Here is a 14694-nt window from a genome sequence, read left to right on the forward strand (position 1 = left end):
CATAGATTTCAAATATGCTAATTAATTAAACATGCAACCCGGAGATCAGAATAAATATACTTTGGACAAAAGCAAAGATAAACCATTGTATTTCTGGGCACATACTGTACAGTCTAAGGCCATGTAGATACAGTATTTAAACATTTATTTTTAATTCGCTGTCTTTTTGTCTTGAATACCATGAATTAGGACTACCCAATCATTTGTGTTTCCAGTTTTTGTAAGCTAGAACAAAATACAACCTAAAGTAAATTAAGTAGTCAGTATATCCAGCCCTGAGGTCATCAGGGTTGGAAATGCAAAAGCTGTATTCTCTGTCAGAGGCATCATTAAGCAAGTTGAATGTTCTATTCAGCCCGCAAGTGAAAGCAGGCAATTAAAGTGAGAGAAGACAAAGACTCTGTCTGCAGTATAGATTGCATGTGGGCGGGAGAGATGTTAGATTTTCCATGTTGTTGTCAAGTTAACCTTTCACCTTAAGAACTGAGCATACAATTTGGTCCTGGTTTTAAAAAGGTTTATTAGTTGTGGGCATGGTGGTCTCTGCTTCACAGGGTAAGGGAATGAAATGTATTTCAAAGTATCAGAGATTGTGTTTTTGTAAAAAAGTGGGAAATGAGTTTGACCAACAATCTAATTGGCAACTGATGTACTGTATGAATACTGTGAAAACAGGCAAGTGTTTACATACGTTGATAAAGGAAAACTCACTATTTAGTAAACAATAGTGTTCCCCCTTTTAGTGGCAAGGTGCTCATTATCTGCTATAGATGGCAAATTATTGATAGAATAGAATATCTTTATTAAACCTTTCTTATTACATGACACTACCCCACATGCTCAATAGCTCTGTAGCTCATAGGATCCATAGCTAGGGCTGGAACTATGTAGTACTCCAGCTTTGCTACAGTGCTGATAATGTTGACAGTGCATACATACCTTTTCAACAGTGAAATACATAGGTTTCACAAGTGGAAACTACATGAAACTGCATATAAATCTGAGAACAGGACGGAGGGTTTTGGGAGGCTACCCAGTCATGGTGTTGAAAGTGATACATTGCTTCTTTCAGTAAAGGGCTGGATGAAATCCTCTGTAATTAATCAGTTAGTCTCTGGCTACCCAGAGGTTTAGAATGACCAAACGGCCACTTCTTTTTGCATCTTTTTCATGCCTCTATATTTAATCCTCCTTTCACCTCTATCATGTATTAATTCCTCGTTTCACTTCTGTCTTGTTCTCTTCATGACTGCAAGTCTCCATTATTGGATATTTATGCATTGTGTAACCTGGTAGATATGGATATTACAGTGCTTGATTTTATACATGAATCGTTTTAAGATTCTGATCCGTGTATTTGTAGGTATAACAGAAACAGAAACCTTTTCAGGTATATATTTTATAGTATATAAAACATTTTTGCATTTGTGCCTTCTTTGCAGTATTTACAGCTTTCAAAAGCGTACTCTGATAATTGATGTAGGTAAGTATGCACAGCTACTGTAGGTGTCATAGCTTTAAAATGTCGCCACAGCTAATCATCGCTGCAGTAATCTTGTCAATGTAGAGAACTGTTGTGTAGAGAATTGTCACACTTTGAGCTGTCTCATGCCTACAGTAATTGTCATGCTTCTCTACTTTAGTTATTAGATGCCTAAATACTTGTGCTGACTAGCGATCCACATCTAGTGTTATCAAAAATTGTTAAAGAAACTCTAGATTAAGCATAGGACGCCCTTGTTGAATGACAGTGGTTCAGTGCTGAATGGTGAAGTACTCCGCCAGCAGCCCCTTCCTTGTCCTGCCTTAAGCAATTGCAACGTAAATTTTTTTTCATGAATTTGATGTCTGCAAGTGCTGTCTGCGTGAACATCTAAACCTAAAGAAAAACATATTTTCAACGAAACAAAATCAACTGTGGTCAGTTAAGCCATTGTTGTATCCATTTGAACATTAATGATCAGCAGAAACAAAGTCCTAACGAGACATGAGCACCGACCCTGCCTGACTTTAAAACAGACCTTCATAAAATGTCACACATCATATCCTTGTATTATAGTGTGGATATACATTTTTGTAATTGCCCCCAAGAAGACTTTTTCTGTATATTCACTTGGAATTCATTAGGTGCATGGATGAGATCATGTGCATGTGAATGGCAGCAGTTAAACAAATTCCCCATGTGATGGTGTTGTGCCAATTGATGTGTGTTTTACAAGGACTATAACTGTATATTGGCTTGCATGTTTACAGCGATGAGGACACACACAAATGCTTTTAATAAAATTTCGCAATTCTAGATCACAATGCTGTCTCAGTCTACAGATTTCTCAAATGTATCATTTGACATGCCAGAGCAACCCCAGTAATTGGGTCCAGTATTCGTTTATGTCAGCATTTGAAATGTTATAATTCATCTTCCTTCAGTTCTTAATCAGGGCATGGCTCTTATTTAAAAGCAACTTTGCAAACTGGCTTTAAAATGATCTTTCTGAGGTTACTGTTAAGTATTTGATTCAGAATACTTTTAACACCCATATTCTTCCTCACAATAACAGAAAAGAATCCACCCAAGCAAAAGCAATTTGCCATGATGTCACAAAATCAGACGAGGGCACTAAAAATTTCTTCCATGGTAGCAATGACTTTTCCATTCATGTCTCTTTAAACTTTACCCTCATCTTCTAGAATCTAAGTGTTAAACAATTAATTGTTTACAGAAATTAATCTTTGTGTATTAGTATGAGTGGGGCTGTCTTAGATATACCAATCTCTTACTTTTTTATTACCTTGCAGAGCAGATGCCCTCAATCTGGGTCACTTCCAATGTAAAAATGTGTCTTAAATGTAATATAGTAAACCCTCTGTTTAACAAACTTCGCTTAGACAGACTTCGGATTTAACTGACAAAATCTGCTAAATAGGTATTTTGTCTGTAAAATTCAAAACACAAGCAATAACAGAGAAATGCACAAATAATAAAACTAGGAAAACATAAATACTACATACTGTAGGTTTAAAAATTCAGGAATATCATTGGCCCTGTAGGGATAGCTCAATTGCATATGAAGGGTGTTGTTCACTTTTATTCAGTAAATTTATGACATTTAAAATAAAGACCTTGTATATTTCTCATAACAATTTACATTGACTGTTGAAAGTGATTAAAAAGTCAAAAGATACATATTATTTTCTCATGTTAGTTCTCATGGACATTTAGCAATAATGGGCACTCCTTCCTCTAAATCAGTCCATTAAACGGAGGGTTTACTGTGCAAGGAAAATTTTCAAAGATACAATACCATTTGGTAAAATAAATGATTAAAATGCCAATAAAACTAGCAGAAACTGGACAGCCAATGCAAATATCATGGAAATAAACAAAATGGTGAAAGTTAAAATGTAATGTAAACACACTGTAGATACTGTACATTCACTTTGTTTATAGTAACTGCAATTAGTAGGTCACATTGCCAGTTTGAGAACTAAAAACATTAGTGAAATACAGTGCAATAGTTATTGAAGCATGTGGTTGAGAGCTGATGGATCAGATATGTTGTCTGAAGTGGCGCCACTCAAAGTCTGCCAGAAGAGGAGTGGAGAAGGTGAGAGGGCATGTACTGTAGGGAGAGATAAGAGACTGAAGACAGGCAGTAGCAGAGTGGTTGAGGCAGTGGTAAGAATTAGGGTTTTGAGCTGGATATGGGATATGTTAAATCTCGGTAACAAAAGAATTATATATATTCATTATTATATATATTATTATAGGAAAATTTGGACATTTCCAATTAAGCACAAAATCGCCATATTGTTGCAAACTTAAAATAACAATATACTCGCATTTGAGTTTACCACAGACTGAGACATGATGCGGCCCTTCCTGCTCACTAGTCACTGTAATAACTAATGTAATGTGTCGTACAAGCGAATAAGTACAGGTTGTGCAGCAGACATTTCACCCCGGAAATGTTCCAAAGTGATCTGCATACAGAGTTAACAGGTAAGCAGTATTTGTCAGCAAATCTCAAAATCTCAAAATCAAGAGCAATATTTGTATTGGATTAAAAGAAATGTATTTGCAAGCCTGCTTGTTTACAATGCAATAGAGCCGCTTCACATCACTGGAGGTTTTGTTGTCTCATTCTAAATCGCGGAACATGGCACTGTGCATATACTGGGAGGTTTTGTCTAGTTTGTGATGTAAATTGCAGGTTTTACAAGTTATTGTATATATTTTACTTTAAGTGTGGTTTGAAATGCATTCATAAATGGAGATTTGTTCTAAACCTAAAATATAAAAATGGTGTTGCTAATAAGGCAGCTTATCGGCTTTAACAGGACTTCTCTTGTAACACCGATCACTGATTACACTGAAGAATTATGTCCTGAACATTAATCTAACACAAACCTTTACTAATGCTGATACTTTATTAAAATCCTCTTGCTTGCTTATGTTTAATGACATTCTCACGTATTAAGTTTGGCCATTTCCAATTGTTCAAAATGTTTTTGGAGCTCTCCAGACTCAGTGAGTTCAGAAAGATAAGCGGTATTGAAAAAATGACATCAGAAGAAAATTGTACTGGAGAGTTGAATCAGTCAGTGATACTTTCTGGACTTTTAATGATGTGAATGAACTGTACAAGAAAAGCAGTGATACTGGACCTCAAGCCACACTCAGAGGTATTATTGTTGCAACACTAGCAGGATAAATAGTCTGCTCTTGAGAAACCTGAGGAGTATTATAGGACTTAAAAAGTCTACAGAACTCTGGATACCGTTATTAAGGAGCTGCAAGACCTTTTCTGAAAATGACCTGCTTATTTCAAGGCCCTTGCAGACGTTCTGTCTTCTGAGAGCCCATCAGTTCATAGTGTACAGTAAAGGCTTTTTCTACCACTTATAGTATCAATCAACAAGACTTGATTTCAGGATATCAGAACTTTTCCTGGATGTTCAAAGACACTTTTGCTGACAATAGCTTGGAAAAAGAGTGCACATGGAAGGAAAAAAAAAAGATAGTAGTTCTTTCATGAAATGGCACTGTGTGACATCTTTATGAACCCGTTGAAACACTACATTTACCTAACTATCCCAGTGACTACAGCATCATCTGAGAAATGCTTTTCTTCCTTGTGGCAGCTGAAAACTTACTTGAGGACAACAATGACAGATGATCGTACAGTTTAGCCCTCAGTTTAATGGAATAATAGAAAGGTGTGTCCGTTATTGCACATTGTCCGTTAAATCACAAATACCATTTTTGCAATCCAAAAACACACTATTATATGACAAAAAAATACATATATAGTTTATGTGCTTACTTGATCTTTTTAGTTATTGTTTTAACAATTGGAATCAACCCTGTCAATGAAAATTGTTCCTGTGCATTTTAATCATAAATATACAAACTAGTTCATGTGTCATAAATATACTGTTTAAAATTGGCTAAATCATACGAAACACAATCCCGTCATAAGCAACTGACCTACCACTTTTAGACACCATTGCTATTAATGAATTTTAAATTCATGTGTAATATTTATCTTTGTTTTATTATTTGTGCGTTTTTAAATGTTATTTGGAAAAGATGCTTATTGGACACCAGTATTTCTGATTTTGCAGACATAATTTCCCCATAGCAGATTTTGTCAAGTAAATCTGACATCCATTAATGCAAATTCCATTAATCTGAGGGTTTACTGTATTCTATCCTATTTCTGTATATTCTATCCTAGTAATAATATATACTGTAGATCAAAAGAGGACATGCTTACCGGATATTGTGACAAGATTTATCAGCGTTGACATCTACTGTTCTTCTCACAAGGTAAAGTTACTATTTGAAATAATTTACATTTGACTACCTTAGCTAAAGATCAGAAAGGTGCTTTCTACTGGAAGTCACAAGTGTATGTAGAGTATATTATGATTGGAATTGTACCATGTGACTAAGCAGGAAGTTGGTGTTTTCAAACAAAAACATAAGCATTGATTTATGATGAAGAAATTCGCATGTTTACTCATTAGTGATGTGGTTGTTGCCATTAGAAAATGTCCGACGAGTATTATATTTTTCTATCTAAAGTCAGTAATATACTGCATTAAGTGATACCTAAGTTACATTCTGTTAAAACTTTAAACCATCGTCTCTACTGACCTTCAACACTTTAAACTGTGCCCCCCTTCTAATAACAGACACACATTGCCTTTGGATGGGAGTGTGTTCAGGAAGGGGATGACTGTCAGTCAGGTTGAGATATGGGAAGAGACTTGAGAAAACGAAAATGTGAACAACATCAGCATACAGATTTATAAAAGAATTGAGGATCTGGGATGATCTAGGGAGCGCGTGTACAGAGGGAAGAAGGGGACCCAGAACAGACCCTTGAGGCCCACCAGTGTGAAGAGAGAGAAAGGAGTGGTAACCAAGCCTTGACAGGAGATATGAATAGATACTGTATAAACAAGGACACTTAATAAAGCCTTGAATAAGCAAAACGTTATAATACCACAAAAAAGTATAAAATAAAAAATGTAAATGACACATTTTCGCAGTAGCTAACAGTCCGTTGAAGAATGCAAACATTTTTTAAAGACCAGTCTATTTCAATTAGTGAGAATACATACCAGTCTGATATGTAATTCACTGTTTGCTATGCACTGTGATGCCATATGCAACAATGAAAAAACTCCTTTTTTCTTAAACTTTACTATGCAGCAGAGTGGAACCTGACAGCAAATTGACAGTAAACCACAAGTATTTTGAGAATATGCTAGTTTGAAACAAAAATATCTCAAAAATATTTATTTAATGTGTTTTGTCTATATAACAATTATAGTAATGTAGCATCACATGTGATACTTTTTTACAACTGCTATTGATGTGACCATGTTTTGAAAACTTTCAGACTTCAGTTTGTTTGTTGTGCAAAAAAAAAAAATCTGGATTTCTTGCCGTTGTGTAGCAATCTGTGCGTGTTGTTCATGATTTTGATGCTGATTAAAAGTTTCTTGCCAGCCGTCAAAAATGAAAAGTGCAGTTTGCCAAAATGCTGATCTGGCTCAATCTATATTTGTGTGTTGTGTATGTGTAAGTGAGGTGGAAAGGCCTTGAGCACAGTCAGTGGTACAGTTAAGGCAAGCCCTATTTAGAAATGACCCTCTCTGCTTATTAGAATGCATCATCTTGAATTGGTGTGACAGTGTGGAAGACTTCATTTTTCCAAAGACTGTTTTAATGGGGAACTTCAGGAGTTTGCCAAAGAGCAGTTTATGAATAAAAAATGTATTCAGTGTTGCGAGCTGCTTAGCATTTTGATTTTTTCAGCTCTGTGTGTGTGTTTTTAAAACACACAGTGTTTCTGTTTTCTGTTGTCTCTTCAATTGTGCAATTTCAGGAAAGAACACATTTTTGTACTCATGATTCTGTTCAGGATACTATCTGCCCTATTTTTTAAAATACTTAAATCCTAAAGTGCCAAGTTTTATCTTCAAATGAGGAAAACATTTATATATGAAACTTCACTTTATGCTGTGTATTTGTTATATACTTTGGGGCCATTGTATGTCAAAGCAAAAATAAAAGGAGCAACTTAGCATTCAATATTGTATCAATTTAAATTGATCTTTGATCTTCTATGTTTCTCTGTAGACTTGTTTTGATGGATAAAATCAAACCAGAATGATACCATCTCAAGCTTTGTTGCTGTTTAATTTATTATGTACTCTATAGTTTCAACCACTTGGGAAATTATTGTTTAAGTGGTTATTTAATTGTTTTCATGGTTAGAAATTGCCCCTGTTGTACATGTCACTACAGAGACCATCTCAGACTAGAGGGAAGGCTTTGCTGTTTTGCAAGAAAAAGAAAACAAATCTGCAGATAATTCCTACAATGCGCCATCTCTATGGGGATAGTCATCATTTCTACATAAAGATTTTAATTAAAAATAAGAGTTCTTAAGACTGTTGTATTACTTTAAATTTACACATTATGGCACAATTCATAATGATCATTAATATAATATTTTTCTCTTTAGTAGTTATGATTAGTTACAATATTTCCTTTTCTCTTATTTTTTTTTTAAATCTGTGGATCTTCATCATGCAGTTTGACTGCTGTTGTTGGGAGAGTAAATCAGACTATTCTTTTTCTGGAATAACATCTGTCCCTGGAACAACTGATCAAACTACTGCAAGCAACTGCAATGCACATTCCTTTTGAATACAGGGGATTTCGTGTACACGTATTTGGATTTTACCATTGTTCAATTTTCAGATGCTACAGACTTGTAATAACTGAAAATACAATTAACACCTGTAAATTATCACAATAAGTTGAATAATATGGGAAAAGAATGTGATAGTTGTTGATACTTGAATACTATGACCTTTTACCCCTACATGTGGAAAAATCAGCCGTCACTTCTCACTTGCTTTTCCACAGTTCATAAACCCACTGTACTGTATTTTCTTTTCATTACTTTCCGTTCATTCACCCAGACCCCCGCAAAAAAACAATTCATAGATGTACTGCTGAAAAGGTTTCTTGGTTTCCATGAGTCAGCAGATAGTCAACCTCAGGAACTGAAAATGCCCCACTGTAAATCTTTACCGAGGATACAAACTACTGACATCAAAACAACAGAACGTGTACCTTAGTAACTGTAGAAACTACCGTCTGCAATCAGGTTTCAACTAGAACAATCAACAAAAAAGAAAGAAACGGGAACTAAATCAATATATTATGAAAGTGCATCAGAAAATTTCAAAGATAAGAAATTGGGACAAAGGGGGTGAATTGTTTTAAGTATTCAACACTTTATGCAGACGTACTGTAACAGTGCACTGAATGAGTTTCCGAAGTGACGTCACCCCCCTCTGAAATAATAATAATAATAATAATAATAACTTGGACTTATATAGCACTTTTCTGGACACTGCACTCAAAGCACTTTACAGGTTAATGGAGACTGCCCTCCACCACCACCAGTGTGCAGCCCCACCTACACATCTTGACTGTGTAGAACTCTGCCATGACAGCGACCTGGCCTTTGATGTATCGGAGTTATCGGCTGTGGGATATGCCGGAGTGGAGTGGGAACGAATGGCATTGAATCCTGGCAGGAGCAGGGGAGGGTTTTACTTGTCACAGTCTCTCCTTAACTTGATAAGGAATTAACATTCCCACAATGAGTATTTATTTCCTTATACTTCTATCCGGTCCATTTTCTGCTAATGCATTCTTCATTTTTCACTGGCAAATTGATTCCACTGTTTCAGTACTTCTTTTTAGTAGATTGTCTAATCTAAAGTAATCTTTTTCACACATAACTTCTATTAATCTTTAATTAATAGAATACGTAGAATTTTTGCATCTCAGGAGATTTAAAGGAAAGTGTTACAGTTGTATTGTTGTGTTTTTAATTCATATTAGTTTCTGTGTGTAAAATATGCAAATATCTGCTAAGATGCACATGTTTGAAACGCAGGTGCTACATGTTATGCCACTGGCAGTGAAGATCACTTTATGACTTTATGATCAATTTATGACTGACAGCTCAAACGGCTTTGCTGAATCTGCAAGTTTGCAAACTAATAGATGTTTCAGTCCTTCTTCAGACCGGTAGACACGTTCTATTCAGTTCTAATTCACTTCATCTGCGATTTTAACCATCACAACTTGTTCAGGAGCTAAACTAGACACAATTCTTGAATTTATTATTAGTTTGATTCTGCTGCTTGCAGTTTCAAGATGACAAGTGGGAAAAAGTCCATTTTATCTAGTGACAGGTGCTATGCATAGTATGTGATACAAACTAAAATAAAATGCCAAATGTTTTATGTCTAAAAGCTGTTTTCATTTTTAATATGATGGCACACAGTGTTTTTCATAAAATACAAGATCACACCATCCATTACATTTTTGTAGCAGCTGATAATTATCCTGTCTTTTCAGCAGAATAAAATAATTGTCCTAAATTACCATGACCTACCCCAAAAGACTAGTAAATATTTTGATAGACTAGATTAATAATGGCACATTCTAGAATTTTCCTGTTAGGAACAGTGTGGGTGAGATCGGTGGTATAGCCAGCCCACACAATCATATTGTCATTGCTGAGATTTATTAATGTTGTGAAGTCAAATGAATGTTGCTTGATCACAGTAAAATGTCAAATAAATCTATAGGAACTAGGAACAGTATATGACCTTTCCCAGATACCGAAAGGAACTACGGGGAAAACTGCCCTCAAAATGATATGACAACAACTGTTTCCTTTTTAAAACATTGTGTACTGTTCATATGTGGGTGTGGTAGAGTAGGGAAATACTTAAGGAAACCTCTTCAGGCCCTGAATATGTTCCACAGCTGTGCATGTTTAGAAAGTCAGCTGTGCATTGTTCTGTTTTTAGCAGTGACAGTTTCCCAAAGAACAATCATGAACACGTATGGTACAAGTAGCTAAGACTGCACTGTTAATAATACAAAATACTGAAAACATTAGGTCTTTCTAACTATTCCATACATCATTTACTTCTTAAATACAGTACAGTACAATGAGCTGTTTTTGTTAATGTTTAGGAGACAAAGTTGTATCCTGGGCTGAAATGTATTTTAAATACTTATATTTTTTTCAACAAACCTAATTGCTGTGTAGTTTGTGTTACAAGACGCAGGGATCAACTTTAACTGGTCTAAGAACAATACACAAAAGAAGGATTACTTTTATAATTGATTTCAGGGTGCCAGCTGTTGTTTCTTGCTCATTGCTGCCATGACATGCATACAAAAGTGGTTTGAAATATATGTGTTTTCACAGTAGCTGCTTAGGGTCTTATGAAAAGATCTAATACAGCGAGTTGTATGAAAATGGCCCTGCAGAGGAGGTGGGATGTCATTAAAAAGGCCCACTGAGCACTTGTTTTGTGGTTGGTACAGTATACAGTATGTTTTAATCACTAATACAGAGGCAATCGCAGTAGTGCATCTGAAAATTGTGTAAAGGTACTAAAATGTGAAATTTTGAATTCAACGAATGTGACTAAGCCAGTGAGCCCCAGATCACTGCTGCTTAAAAACCTCAGGTTACTATCAATCTTCAGGCTTGATATGGTTTCCTAGAACATCTAACGAATTGCAGTGTTGAGTGGAATCTGAGATACTATTAAAATAAGACTAAATTAGATTTGGTTGTTTTCTTTTATTGAAATTGTTCTTTAGAACGAAGTAGAAGCAAGGTGCCCTGTACTAATGCAAAACCTGTTGGCCTGATTAGTGATTAGACTGGGTTGGTCAGGTCATTTGTTATTTGTTTTGTTTACAGTATGTATGTTCTCCTACCTTGTTTGCAAGCTCCTGATCTTTTGATTTTTTTGTTTAAATGTTCTAAAAATAATATAACCATTTTAAAACGGATTGTGATGTCATTGCCTGAGTTTTACAAATGTCTTAACCACAGATGTCACTACAGGAAGGTTAGTGACACTGCACCAAATCTCCTCTATTTATTTATTAACTAGGGGAGACATGGTTTATTGCTTTTGGTTGAATTCCAAACAGCAGTCAAGATGAGCTTTACAAAGCAGCTTAAGAGCTCTGCCACAAGAGGAGAGGTTTACATTTGACAGCATTTCTTTGAAATGCTTTGATACACCCTTCTCCTTTCTTCATTATCAGTTCGTTGGAAGTCACATCGGATGTACTGTATTTCCATTCCCAGTTATCCGCACCTATTGCCTTTGTATGACAGTGTGACCAACAACAAACCTTTGTACCTCAGTACCACCTGATACCGTGTGTTTTCACCTCGTTGTGGTAGTTTTCCTCTCCTTCAAAAGAACAAAGAAGTTCTCATCTTGGCCACAAAAAAAAAGAAAAAATCCTAGCTTATGTGCAGTGTGCTAGGGGCTGAAGTATTTAAAGAATTTGAAATGGCAAGTGTAGCAGAATTTAAACAAATCAATGCAAAATGAGAAGAGATAGAAAAGAAAAGTTGACATTAGTCTTGCCGGATTGATTCTTTATAGAGGGACATTCTAGTAAAGTTTGAATACTCCCAAATTAAGGACATGGCATGCACCTTAGAAAGTTACATGTTCCAGAATGCAATTTGATATGGTTGCTGATAACAAAGGTATTGTACATTGTCTGGTGCTGCTGGTGTGGAGACATGTCAGGTTATTTAAGGTTTTCACAGCTCTCCTGAGCAAGCGCTACCCTTTTGAAGTACTGGTTTTTAAGACTTTGCAGTGTATACAGTGATAGTCAGATACAATCTGAGCTGTAGATGCTGTGGGACTTTCACTGTAGAAAAGAGGTACTTTGAAATAATGGTGAATTGGACCAAATTAACAAATTTCAGAAAACCTTAACTGACAATTATAATTTTTTATGTAGTAATGGAGCTGGAATCTATGTGCAATATACAGTATGTCATAATGACAGGACACTCAAGGATGTTTTTATAAGTAAATTGACAACAAACTGACAGCACACAGGTACGGGACTCAGAGCAAAACAATCATTTGCAGTGATTGTAAATTAATGAAGCATTTAGAATTTGTAAAATAAAGATACAGTACAGTAAAGAAGGAATGTATGTGATAGAGAAATAACTATAGACCAGAAAATGGCATTTACAGTATATGTGCCAGCTAGTGTCCCAGTGGGTAAAAGAAACAGAGTAGGTTAATGGAAAGCCAGAGAGAGCAGACGTGTGTACCATTTACTTTGGAACAAGGTGTGAGCTGAGGCTGTTAACTGAAAGTGGTGGAATTTTGAGTGAAGGTCTGACAGCTGAAGGAGAAGCCCCAGATCCACACAGGAACATGAGGGTCTGTAGATCTCAGAGTTAATTAGGAACAGCGTTGGAGAGGGCTCTGTAGGTTAGAAGGCCTGACTATGATTTAAATGCTGGTGTTTAGATGGTGTTGATATGAAATAAGCCACAGATTCCTTTTCAGATTTAGCGTTTAAATTTCAGAACATTCCTCAAAAGAAATGTGTTTTCTGTTGCTGCTTCCCTATTGCCAACATTTGTTCACAAAAATGTGCTTAAGAATAATCAGTAAAACATGCAAGATCAGAATATTCTGAAATACAGTGTACTTTGTATATTTTGCAACTACAAATAATGCCTTAAATACATTTAAAACAGCACTAAACAGTAAATTGCACTTTGCTTTTATTTCAGCAAGATTCTTTGTTGGTCAAGTGAGTCAACTGGAAAACAGATCAAGAAGTCACATTTGGATTGCTTTTTTGGACTGAGGTATAAGGTATATAAGCCAACAACACATGCCAAATAATTTGAGTCTGTGGTTTTAATAAGACTCTGTAGCAGACCAGAAACCATGTAGTGGGAGTCTTAGTCAACATGTTGTCCAATGTGTCTTTCAGCCCAGTGCTTATCCACCACCTCAAAGCAAAGGTTCAATCATCCATGTACCAAGAGTATGTGAACATTATTAATAAGCTATTAATATTAATAGCTTTTTTTAAATACAAAACATTTTTTTCTTAAGATTTGCATCTGTATAGAATCAGATTTATACATACAGAAAAAAATGCCTAAATTAAAATGAAGCATGTTTATGAGATGGAAAAAAAGAATACAAATGAAGGTAAATCTAGAATATTATCACTAAGGTGCATATTGTCACTTCGGTCTGATAGTAACACCTAATGGAAAAATTTTGTCAGGATTCTGACTGGGCTGCTGGTTGTTCTATAGACCACACTTAACAGTCATGAGAGTTAATCAATCCAGCCATTACTTGTTTTAATAAGATTCTGGTAATTATGCCATCATGTGGGAACAATGGAAATTGTTCATTTTTGTGTCGAGAGCTAAGCAATAAACAGCATGGTAGTTTGGCACTCAATTTTAAACACATTTAACTGGTACAAAAATGTTTGGTGGTACATCCTACAGACCACATGTGTACATCGGTATTTTCTTCCAGACTAAACTGAGATTTTTGTTGCACCTGCATCTGCTTGTTGTCTGTCATTTAATTTAGTTGCTGTTTGTGTTCTTTTTTATTGCTTGGCCTACATTTTTCAAAAATATAATATTAGTGTTCATGTAAACCATTATCAATGAAGCCAATCAAAATGTTCTTTAAAAGTTTTCGAACTGTTTACAGCAGAAGAGAAAATCTGAGTAAATCCTCAGTTTTAATAGTTCATAAAGTCCAGTGTCCTAATGCATGTTTTTTTTATTGCACTTGTATCATTCCTTTCAGTGTATGTGGAATTTACTTTCATGTTGTTTTTCAAATCCATACATGTTTCAGAAATAATTTTCTGTTTTCCTCTCTGTTTCCCTAAAAATAGTTACATTTCTTTTTTGAGACAAGTAGAACCCTTGATTTTGAGTTAATGTGTGGGATCTACAGTACTGTAGAGGTGATATATTAACATATCAACATTCCTAGCAGGAGAACTATTTTATGTAAAATAAAATAAATGAAAATAAGTGTAGCTCTGATAATAGTATTGTTCTGTTGATAGTATTGCCCTCTAGATTTGGAGACAATTAGTGCTCATATACTGTATATGGTATGAACCCATTTGAATCAGAGATTATAGATTAAACGTTTGGATTTAATCTGGGTAGAAGAGAGACTCAAATGGATAAAAAAATAAAACAATAAAGACACTATACAAAATCTTGCCCCACTCTA

General features: G+C 35.3%; 1 protein-coding gene across 7 annotated transcripts in view; it reads left to right on the top strand.

Annotated features, from left to right (window-relative positions):
• pam (peptidylglycine alpha-amidating monooxygenase) overlaps nucleotides 1–14694 on the top strand; it is a 122974-nt gene that overhangs the window by 17479 nt on the left and 90801 nt on the right. The window contains exon 2 of one of the 7 annotated variants that reach the window (XM_088629991.1): nucleotides 13200–13284. The exons of the other annotated variants lie outside the window; for them this stretch is intronic. The gene's annotated coding sequence lies outside the window, so the exon portion shown is untranslated. The remainder of the gene's footprint in view (nucleotides 1–13199; nucleotides 13285–14694) is intronic. 7 annotated transcript variants of the gene reach the window in all.

The sequence above is a fragment of the Lepisosteus platostomus genome, chromosome 4, assembly GCF_059453375.1.
Source record: "Lepisosteus platostomus isolate fLepPlt1 chromosome 4, fLepPlt1.hap1, whole genome shotgun sequence".
Taxonomy (NCBI): domain Eukaryota; kingdom Metazoa; phylum Chordata; class Actinopteri; order Semionotiformes; family Lepisosteidae; genus Lepisosteus; species Lepisosteus platostomus.